Raw genomic sequence first — 11,422 nt, 5'->3', positions numbered from 1 at the left:
CGATCTCCCTAGTGTGATTGCTTATCTAACACTATTAAACCATGATCATTCTACGATATGATGGTATTTTTATTTACTTGAAAGTGAGAGGTCTTAGGTTTGAATCTCGTGGATGGCGAATTCGATACCAAATTAGGCTGCCTATTGTATGACTTAGCCGAACTTTCCCTTCCCTTAGAGTAACACTATCGATGTACTCAAAAAAAAAAAAACACTATTAAACCATGTGTCCAAGGGAAAGCCGCAAAGGTAAGGCTCATCAACAAGAAACATTGCTTGTCCAAAAACAAGAAAGAAAAAAAAAAACAAGAAACATCGGAGCTGATTGGATACACTCCTCCTCTTAATCGACTCCATTAATCAGAAGATCATGACCGTTCAAATCCGATTGATAAATTGATAAAGATGTACCCCAACTCGGTGAGGTGAATAAATAAATAAAAAGGTCGTACCCAGTGCACAAGGCTCCCGCTTTACGCAGGGTCTGGGAGAGGTGAATGCCGGCTAGCCTTACCCCCATTTATGGAGAGGCTGCTCCCAAGTCTCGAACCCGAGACCTACCGCTTATGGGCGAAGGCACTTGCCATCGCACCAAGTGCGACCGGTGAGGTGAATAAATACGAGAACAAAATATATTATGTGACTTGGACTCGAGAGTTTCTATCATCTAATACCATGAAGAATAAAGTTAGATTTCACCGTGAATCCAATCGGTACTAATTTTTATATGCTTATGCAAAATTTCATAACTTTTTTACCGTAAATGCATGATGATCTAAACACTCGGTTGGAACAGAGAAGTAGCAAATCAGCACTCATTGAAGACTTTTAATTGAAAGTGGCACCAAGAAAACAACAGCATAAACGTACACCAAATATTCTAGAGGTAAAAATTCCCAAAATTCCCGAACCGAACCAAAAAAATTCCGATCCCAAACCAAAAATGTCCCAAACTGAAATTCTCGAAATTTTTGGGATGCTATCCCGAATCGATCCTGAAATTTCGGTACGGGATTTGGGATTGTCTTCTTAATATTTCGGGAATCTCATGCCGAACCGAAAATATATATTATTAATTATTATATATATATTTATACATATATATTATATATATTTTTTTTAAATTATAGTTAGAGTTAATTTCAATTATTGGATTGTTTCAAATTGATCTGTGCCAATCTCCAGCCTTCTCTCTACATCGTTCGTTCATAACTTTCATTTTAATTGAAGCCAACCTCCCTCCCTTAGCCACCAAGCCATCTCCTATATGTCTCGAATTTCAAGCTTAACTTCGGTCAGTCATCGGCCCACCACCACACCATACTATCACTACCGTCTTCGACTGTGGAACCTTCATTCACCACACAAAGCCACCACTCTCTCTCGCAATTCTCTCTCACGCGATTCTTTCTCTCAGACACTCAAAGTCTAAGGGTCTTCTTCATCCAGTGTACTATGCACTGATTCTCCCCCAAATCAGGTAAATGTTGGAATTAATTTAGGGTTTGAAATTTAATTTAGGGTTCGAATTCTAGATTAGGATTTGTGAAATTTGTTCATGTTTTGATTGGATGTTCAAGATTCCAGCCCTAATTTAATTTCTATATTTATGTTTACCATTAGGTTAGGGTTTATGAAATTTAATCCGAATTTGTCCCGAATTCCCGAAATTTGGGATTTACAAAAATTTGGTTTGGGATTGGTTTTCAAATTCCCATCCCAAAAAATTTCGGTTTTGGGATTCTAGATACTAGTTTTGATTTGGTATCCCATATCGAACCAGCCCTAAAAGATTCCATCTTTCTTTCACTCACTCAACAAAGCTTTCTCCATCAAGTGCAGGATGCCTGCAATTAGTTCATTCCACGCAATTTTTTTTTTTGATGTATTTGTTGATTTGTCCCTTGAACTTGTATGGAGCTGCCAATTTTCCCCTGAACTTTAATTTAGCCGATTATCCTATGAACTTTTATAATTAGCCAAAATTTCCCTTGAACTTTAATTTTAGTTGATTACCCCTGAACGTTTGTAAATAGCCAATTCCCCTTGACATTAGATTTTAAAAATTTTCATTCAATTTTTCATCCATCCAATTTTTTCATCCTTTTTGCCCTCATACAGTTGTCATGTGTTGTTTCCGTGATCAAGATGAATGGAAAATTGGATGAAATTTTTCAAAATCCAACGCCAAGGGGTAAGTTGGCTATTTATAAAAGTTAACGGGGTAATCTGACATACCCCGACCGAGGTCGAGATGTGCTGGTCATCACATGAGGGTGACATAGCCAAAATGTGAATAAATAAAAACTAAAACCAAACTTATCTAAACTAAGATAATATAAGTGAGTGAAGGTGACCAAGTTATAAAAATATCAGAGTATAGGTAAACGAAAGTGCAGTCAAACCAAGTACTAATTATACAAATAGGGAAAAGATCCCTACTTATTTATGAAGATGTCAAAACTGCCAGGAGAATCCTCGTGAGCCACCAAAGATGATAAGCTACTTAGAACCTGGAGGGACGTAAAACAGAAAACGTGAGTGGGAAAAAACAAAGCTTTTGAAAACACAGTTGTCTTTATGAACGTACTAACCCTTCACTGTAAAACCAGCGTAATTTCCCAAAAAATAATAACACGTAAGTACATAAAGATAATGCTTAGAAGCAGTGAAAACAGAGGTATGCCATGTCAAGATATTCAACCATAAAATGTGTAAGCCCGGTGATACTAATCAATGTAAAATAGTATGTCAGCCAGAGTCACCTAATGTGACCTATACGACTAAATCTATAGCTCATCAAGTATGCCTGCACATGAGTTGAAACCACTTATTGTGGTATGTACGACAGGACTAGATGTAGATAAATACACTCAAGTGCTATGATCACGTGAAAGCTGTGCAAATAATCGTGGGTCACCTACGAGTCGGAACCACTTATTGTGGCCTGTACGACAAGGTTGTGCACCAAACTTGGATCCAAGGTGAGCGTGTAGTGGAAAAGGTGAACATCACGTGAATGGTTGTGCCCTGGCCACAGGCGGGAGCACTAAAATAGGGGTGCAGGATAATGAGTTCAAAATGCATCAACGTATAACCACACACAACGCAATCAATACCATCATGATGTACTCACCAAAACCTTACCTGAGCCTCCGCAATCTCATCCAATACTATGCATAGCTATACTAATGCAATACTAACACATAATGCACACATGACATGGCATTTAAAACATACGTTCATTTAAAAAAAATTCTAGGAATCATAAGCATATATACATATATAGACTCACTGGTAAGTAGCAGGATCGTAGCCCCCAAGTCTCGCCTGACCACTCTTGTCCTTAGGGTACATCTCACCTATATGCGAAATAACTAATTTTACATTAATTTTAAAGCATATACACAAACCTTAGGAATAACTTCTCATATGTTGCTCAAATGAGGTGTTTGAATATACCAACGTGATCTACTTAACAACACGAACACCCCCATATTTTTAGATTAATTTCCTGACATCTCACGCGCTGGCCACGCGCAGGCACGTTCTTGGCACGCTGACGAAATCTCTAATAGCATTAGGGAATATTTCGTTAAATAGTAGAATATTCCGTTAAAAAACTAACGGAGTTACCTGATGCCGTCAATATATTCCATCAAAGTTGACAGAATATTCTCCTCCTTCTAGAAAATTTTCTAAAACTTATAACTACTTCATTTCTCAACCAAATTTCACGAATTTTAATTGGATTGAAGCTCTCAACTAGAAGAACACAATCTTACCTATTTGAGGTCTTAAAACCGACAAAAAGTGGTCGGAAAAACCTTCGAAACCTCCGGCTAAACCTGCAACTTCACGACCCTGAGTGATCCAACGTTCAAACCACTCCAAAATTGTTCCAAAATGCTAGGGAAGTTAGATGAGTACCTTCTTGAATCTCAAAACCAACTAAATCCCTTGCGATCACGTCGAAGGAAATTGGACCCCTCGCTGGAGCTCGGGTCTCTCAAGTTCTACACGTCCTTTCTTCGAGAAAAAGGCACCTCTAGGTTTGTGAAGTCGAGAGGAGTACGAGGATGTTATCCTTGTGCTTGATCCGTGAGGTGTTGATGAGTTTTTGTGCGGGTGGTCTACAGGTTGTACAGACGGGGAAGAATCGAGAAAGAATGAGAGGGTGAAGGTATGGTACGTGTGTGTGTGTGTGGGTGTAGTCACGGATTGGCCCCAAGAAAAAGAAACAAGGCCCTAATTGGGCTGCGGTGAGAAAGGGAAAGAGAGAGAGTTATGTTAAGTGGCCCAAAATAAATAAAACCAATCCAATTTTGATTGGATTCAAGATTGTAGGAGCTAAGGTGATTGGTGAGTAAGGTATAGCCAACCCAAAAACACATTTCTACCCAATCTCGATCTTTAATTGTCATAACTTTTCCGTTAGAAAACCGATTCGACCCTAACTCACGTCAACGCGCTCGACGTTGAGTACGATTTAACTACGACGGTAGAAATAATTATTTAAAACTACATATGTACACCCACGTCACTAAACCACGAGGGCATTACCCTCACTTTACACACTCGGGGAGAAAAATATATAATAATTCGAGACGGGTCGACACATAATCGGTTCAAATTAAAGTTCAAAGCGAAAATTGGCTAATTATAAAAGTTCAAAGGAGTAATCAGTTAAAATTAAAGTTCAGAAGATGAATTCATAGTTTTATACAAATTGAGAGCACAAATTAACAAACATGCTTTTTTGTTTTTGGTAAGAATACAAAACCTAGAAAAATAAAAAGTAAATTTATATTATATATGTCAGCTTGCATGCCTTTTTGTTTCTTGTAAGAATACAAAACCTAGAAAACATAAAAAGTAAATTTATATTATGTTTATACCATACTTGACCAATCCCGAAACTACCGAACACCGGCCAACGCTATACTGTCAAGGACCCAGAAGAGTTCCCCTCCGACCAGGAGGCCAATCACTACTCGACACGTGTCAAGATTAGAAGCCAATCAGAGCGCAGCACGTGTCGACATCAAGAACCAATCATAACATGACACATGTCAATGTGACAAAGCTACAAGTTTTTCTATAAATAGGGGTCATTCCCCCACAATATTGGCTAATGCCATTTGTGTTAAATCATTCACAAGAACTCACTAAATTGAGAGCTTGATCCTTTGTACTTGTGTAAGCCCTTCACTACTAATAAGAACTCCTCTACTCCGTGGACGTAGCCAATCTGGGTGAACCACGTACATCCTGTGTTTGCTTCTCTGTTTATTCATTTACGTACTTATCCTCACTAGTGACCGAAGCAACCAAGCGAAGGTCACAAAACCTGACACTTTCTGTTGTACCAAAGTCTTCGCTGATTTTGTGCATCAACATTTGGCGCCGTCTGTGGGAAACGACACTTATTCCTACTCTCTTCAGCTGTGTCAAGCTGGTTTCTATCATTCGTACACTTTCTTTTGACCAGGCATCCCTCTCCAACATGGGAAGCGAAGGAAGCCACAGCACACAGAATGACACCCCCCTTGCACATAGTGCGAAGCAACGAAAGAAGGAAGGAAAACGAGTTCTTCTTCAAGCTAAAGTCGATGAGTTGGAAGCTCAGAACAACAAGATAGCAATGAGGAATGAGGTCCTCCAGGAGCAATATGAGAAGCTCTTCGAGACACTCCACGAAGCTAGGCAAGCTCAGACACGCGAGCTTGTTGCCCCCGTGGAAGTCAACCATCAACTGGGTGCCCTCCAACATGGAGGGTCACATGCATTCGACATAGATATCCCTGATAGGGAACAGATTACCCCTCGACTTGATAATCAACATGAGGCTTCTCTTAACCCAGTTGCTTCGACCCGAACCATGAGAAGTGGAGGGAGACACCTCTTTGCTGAAGGGGCAGAAGGATCGAAAGCCGTCTTTCGCGATTGTCGGGATTTCCTGAAGCAACGTCGAGAGAATTCCATCCATATAAGCTCAAAGATCAATGACCCAAGGATTTCTGAGAGACTCGGTCCCCTACCACGGCCCGAGCCGGCCACCAATTTGGGGAAGGGGCAACAAGTCCTAGAGAGACATGAGGGTACAGGGGACTCAGAGGTGTTCCGACAGACATATCCTGGAAGCCAGTACAACGAGTCCAGGGAAAAATCACATGCCCTTGATCAAACCTTCCTAATTCCAAGAGGAGATGGAGATTTACGAAAGAAAGCTCCAGTGGCACATAACTTCGCTCAGGACCCCCTTGTCCTACAACTTCTTGAGGAAGTAAACAAGTTGAAGGCTGAACGTCAGGCTGAAATACCTGACTGGAACCAACCCAGGCCTGGCCCTCTTACAAGGAGGATCCTCAACACCCTCCTTCAAGCAAAGATAAAGCAAAAGCTTGGCTTGCAACTTTATACTGGAAAAGAGGACCCGATTGAGCACCTTAACCTCTTTGAGTCCACCATGGCATACCGGATGCACACCGACGAAGAGCGATGTCTTCTCTTCCCCTCCACCCTCTCTGGTGGAGCTCTAAATTGGTATTGTCGTCTTACACCTGAGACGGTAGACTCATTTGAGGAATTGAGGAAACTATTTGTTTCCCAACACATTTTCCAAACCGATCGCTTGCACTCTGCAGATGACTTGTACACTATCCGCCAGAAGCCAGACGAGTCATTACGTATGTATGCTGGCCGCTTCAGCCATGAATACTCCCGGTGTGCCGAGGCAGACGACAAGACTGCCCTCAAAGCCTTCACGGCAGGCCTACGTGATTGTTTCTTTAAATACATGATCAATGCCAATACTTGGAAGACTTACTCTGAGGTGATGGCGCAGGCTTATAACCATGCCTCCGCCGAGGCAAAGACATATCAGGAGAAACCCCCTACAACCATCCTTTATCAACAAGTGGGAGGTGGAAGCCAGACTCACCTAAATGAGAAGACCTCGACTTTCCAAACAGCAGTGGCACCTCCCCATGCCTTGCATAATGCTTCACCGAATCAACAGACATATCAATTTCAAGGCAAGAGGAAGGATTTCCATCCTCACCACTCTCCTTTCAGTAAAAAGAGTAAGGGACACTATCCCGATAACCAAGGGTATCGCCACAATAACGCTCGCCCCCAGGCAGTCAATGCAGTGGGTCAAACCCGCGTCAAGATACCCCCTACCCCAAGGTATGAGACATACACGCCCTTGAATGCCACATGCGCGGCCATTTACCCCAGCATAGCTCACCTGATACCAAAGCCAAAGCCGAGGCACCCAGATTACACGCCCCCGAATAACGCGGGCATGTTTTGTTGCTACCATGAGCATAACGGCCATGATAGCGAGAAATGTATCATCCTCCGTGATTGTATTGAAGCTTTGACACGAGAAGGAAAAATTGATCAATTCCTTCTTCACCCTCAAAGGGATAACCGTAACCAACGCCAGGTGAATGTCATATATTCCATAAGCGGCGGCACACCCATATCTGAATCTTCCAATAGGGCCATGAAAAACAGTGAACGAATTCTGAGGCCTGGTCACCGAGTGTTTCACGTGGAAGACATCAGGGGAGGGAAGTATCAAAAGCCTAACTGGGATCCGATATGTTTCTACCCTGAGGAAGAAAGAGGCATTATCTACCCTCATAACGACCCATTGATCGTGGAGGCTCACATAGCCAACTTTGATGTTCGACGAATCCTCGTAGACACAGGGGCTTCGGTCAATATCATGTTTGCCGAAGCTTTCAGGGCACTCAGTGTAGCTGAACACTTGCTCGATCGCTCGATTTCTCCTCTGATAAGTTTCTCCGATGATATCGTGCAACCCTTAGGGAGCATACATTTACCCTTTACTATTGGTACAGGCCCTTACACGGCTACCATTACCACTAACTTCCTAGTGGTTGACTGCCCAACGGCATACAATGTCATCTTTGGGCGCACAGGCATCAATGATCTCAAGGCTATGGTATCCACGCATATGCTGTTGATGAAATTTCCAACCCCCCATGGCAACGGCTACATCAGAGGAGATCAGCTTAGTGCACGATCATGTTACAACACTTCAGTTAAGCAACAACACTTGCCCGGACCCAAGGAAACCCTGTTTGTACATGACCAAGTCACAAAGACCAGCCTAGATGAAGCGAACTTGGATCTTCCTGATAGCAACAATCAACCCGATGATCCTCGAGATGACTCTTTCACCCAGCAAGCCCAACCTGCTGAAGAGTTGGAGAAGGTACCTATCTCAAGAGATCATCCAGACCGCATGGTGAATATTGGCACCACATTGTCACCACCCCTTCGGTTAGCATTGATATCTTTTTTGAAAGAGAACACTGAGGTCTTCGCCACTTCCCACTGCATAAGGAAAATCAAAATAAGAAATACAACTTTCCAAATAAAGTAAGGAAAAGAGCAAAGTTTACATGAAGGATACAACTTACTCGATCGTCCCTGGCTCTCGGAAACTAAGGGTTGGAAACCGTACCGACGAAATAAGGGTCGTAGCTTGCTTAAGTGTCTATCCTCTTTGGGCACCCTCAACACCTTCTCTATGTCAGATAGCTCCTGCCCAAACAGTTTGATGGTGCCCCGCGTCACTACATGAAGCAAAGTGTTAGAAGCAAGAAAAGACCACAACAAATAGCAAATAGTACGAACGGTTGATACGTTACAACCTACAGTCTGGAAGTGAGTAAGCACACGTCGCTCAGGCGTGACACCCTTATCATACTCCCAATCATTATACAGAAAGCACCAACGGTTTTTCCATGTGTAGTATGCCTTTTTCTTACCATACACAATACGCTCTCTCTCACTCCGACATGCACACTCGGCATAACCAGTGCATGATTTTGCTGGGCGCATCTTGTAACAGTAACGCCACTGATGGAAGGAAGGCTCACACAACCCACACTCCATCCAAATGATATAAAATCCAATCAAAGTATCCCAGAAACCAGGATTGAGTTGCCCAGGTGCATATCCGATCAAAGATAACATCTTTTGCAACCACGGATGTAAAGGTAGTCTCACCCCTAAAGTCAGTAATATCTGGGTGTAGAACATAACATGACCCTGGGAAGGCTCAGAAGGCCATTCTTCATCATGTACCAAACGTATCCCTACACTACGAGGGATATTACATGACTGCCTTAGCGCCTCAACCTGCTTCTCATTATCTAACAAGTTATTCTTTAGATGGTCTGCTGTGAACTCAGAGCGAACTATGGGTATGGCATCAAAAACAACCCCCTCACCCAACGCCATGGAGGAAGAACTAACAATAGCTAAAGTTTGACGGTTGGGAAGATCATCCAATGTTTCTCTAGTACAGGACTCTAACAAAGACCCTGAAGACTCCGACATTGCAGACTCAGACTTAGAGCTAAAGCTAGAAGAGCCCTCATCACTAGAACTTCCAGGCTCTGACATCTACAATAAGAAGAAACAAATTCTATCACTACATGCATGATCAAAACATAAGGAAGTTCCTATATTACCCACATGAAGATGGTGCAAAGCGATGCCGGAACCCTTCTCAATCAGAAAGCAATCCGTCTTCCACAGTCACTACAAAACAAGCAAATGAAGACCGTGTCAAGCGCCAAAAAAAAAAAAAAAAAAAAAAAACAGCTTCATCCAAAAAGCTTCACCCGAAAAGCTTCACCTCCAAAACTTCACCCAAAAAGCTTCATCCAAAAAGTTTCACCCAAAAAGCTTCACCTAAAAAAGCTTCACCCAAAAAAAAAAAAAACTTCACCTCCAAAAAGCTTCACCCAAAAAGCTTCACCTAAAAAAGCTTCACCCACAAAGCTTCACCTAAAAAGCTTCACCCACAAAGCTTCACCCAAAAAACTTCACCCGAAAAGCTTCACTTAAAAAAAGCTTCACCTACAAAGCTTCACCTAAAAAAGCTTCACCTAGAAAGCTTCATCTACAAAGCTTCACCATCAAAGCTTCACCTAGAAAGCTTCAACACCAAAGCTTCACCTACAAAGCTTCAACACAAAACCTTGCTCCAAATAAACAAATTTTGTTCACAAAACCCAAGATGCCCTTGAACTTGTACAAAAACACTTGGGTAAACATAAACATTTTTTGTTTTACACCCACAAGGGCCCAAAATCTTCCTTCTTATTTATTCACTTATATATGTTCCCAAACATATTATAATAGATCCAACAACAAGCCAAAGTCCCAGGTTTCTTAATGGACAAAAGTACAAGCAATTCATCAATAATGAAGGTGCTACAAAAATTGGAATCTGCCCCAAAATAGAAATCCAACCCAAGAGACTTTTTCTCTCTCTCCCTCTTCCGCCTCCTTTCATCTATCAAATTTCTGCAACCTCTGCTCTTCTCCAATGGAGCTGAATTTTGGACACCCTATAGTTTTTGAGCATATGAACAACTTTCAAGAAGGAACCATTTCTGTTTGAGCGACGGAAATTAAAGTGTTGAAGCTCCAAACATGACAGTCGGATTCTTGCAGATTTCGAAGCTGCTGTGATGTTTCGAAGATCTGGAAATATTTAACCATTAGTTCATTCTGAATTTTTGATATGTTATGAAAGAGACGATGAGGAACAACTTCAATGAAGAAAGCATGCTGATCTGAATAATAGAAAATGGAGTTTCGAAGCTCACAACAAATCTGACGGGTTGACAGAAAAATAATAACCAGTCATTCATCATACCTGAATTTCTTGAGTTATACAGCTCCGAGGGATCTCAATTTTGGATATGTTGTAGTTCACAAGTTAAGGAACAACTTCGATGAAGAAAGTATGTTGATCTGAGCAAGAGAAAATGGAGTTTTTGAAGCTCACAACAAGTCTGACGCGTTGATATACAAATGACGAACAATCACTCATCATACCTGAATTTCTGGAGTTGTACTGCTCCGATGGATCTCCAATTCGGATATGTTGTAGTTCACGAGCTAAGGAACAACTTTCATGAAGATGGTTTTGCGATCTGAGCCACAGAAAATGGTGTTATATTGAAGAAAAGCTAAAGGCAGACTAAAGGAAAGCAAAAATGGTAAAGCAAAGCAAAAGAAAAGCTAAAGGAAGACAAAATCATGGCACATGATAATGAGTCATACCCTACCCCTCATTGGATTCGACTACAACCATCCTCCAAAATCATGACAAAGGCCACATTATAGATATCTGTACAAACATTCCAAAGAAAAAGGGAGGGAGTAAAAAAAAAAAAAAAAAAAAAAAAAAAGGGCCTAGGCCTCCACTTCTTTGGGCCTAACACATCTTCATAACAAAAAAAACAATATATGAAGAAAGAGCCCTGGGTTACCACTTCGAAAAGAAACAAGTGAAGTTTTCCTACTCATGACATTGACTACTAGCTAGACACCTCATTCGGCAACTCTCTTCGCCTGAAGA

At 41.6% G+C, this 11,422-nt stretch overlaps 1 long non-coding RNA gene across 1 annotated transcript; it reads right to left on the bottom strand.

The window, feature by feature from the left end:
- Positions 1 to 10,134: 10,134 nt before the first annotated feature.
- LOC139193561 (uncharacterized) lies at positions 10,135 to 11,118 on the bottom strand. Its single transcript, XR_011577782.1, has 3 exons — positions 10,897 to 11,118; positions 10,715 to 10,812; positions 10,135 to 10,539 (listed from the first exon to the last, which is right to left on the bottom strand). It is a non-coding gene; the product is annotated as an uncharacterized lncRNA (long non-coding RNA).
- Positions 11,119 to 11,422: the final 304 nt, after the last annotated feature.

This window comes from Malus domestica, chromosome 02 (genome assembly GCF_042453785.1).
Source record: "Malus domestica chromosome 02, GDT2T_hap1".
NCBI classification, from domain to species: domain Eukaryota; kingdom Viridiplantae; phylum Streptophyta; class Magnoliopsida; order Rosales; family Rosaceae; genus Malus; species Malus domestica.
This window is presented reverse-complemented; position numbering and strand designations above follow the sequence as displayed.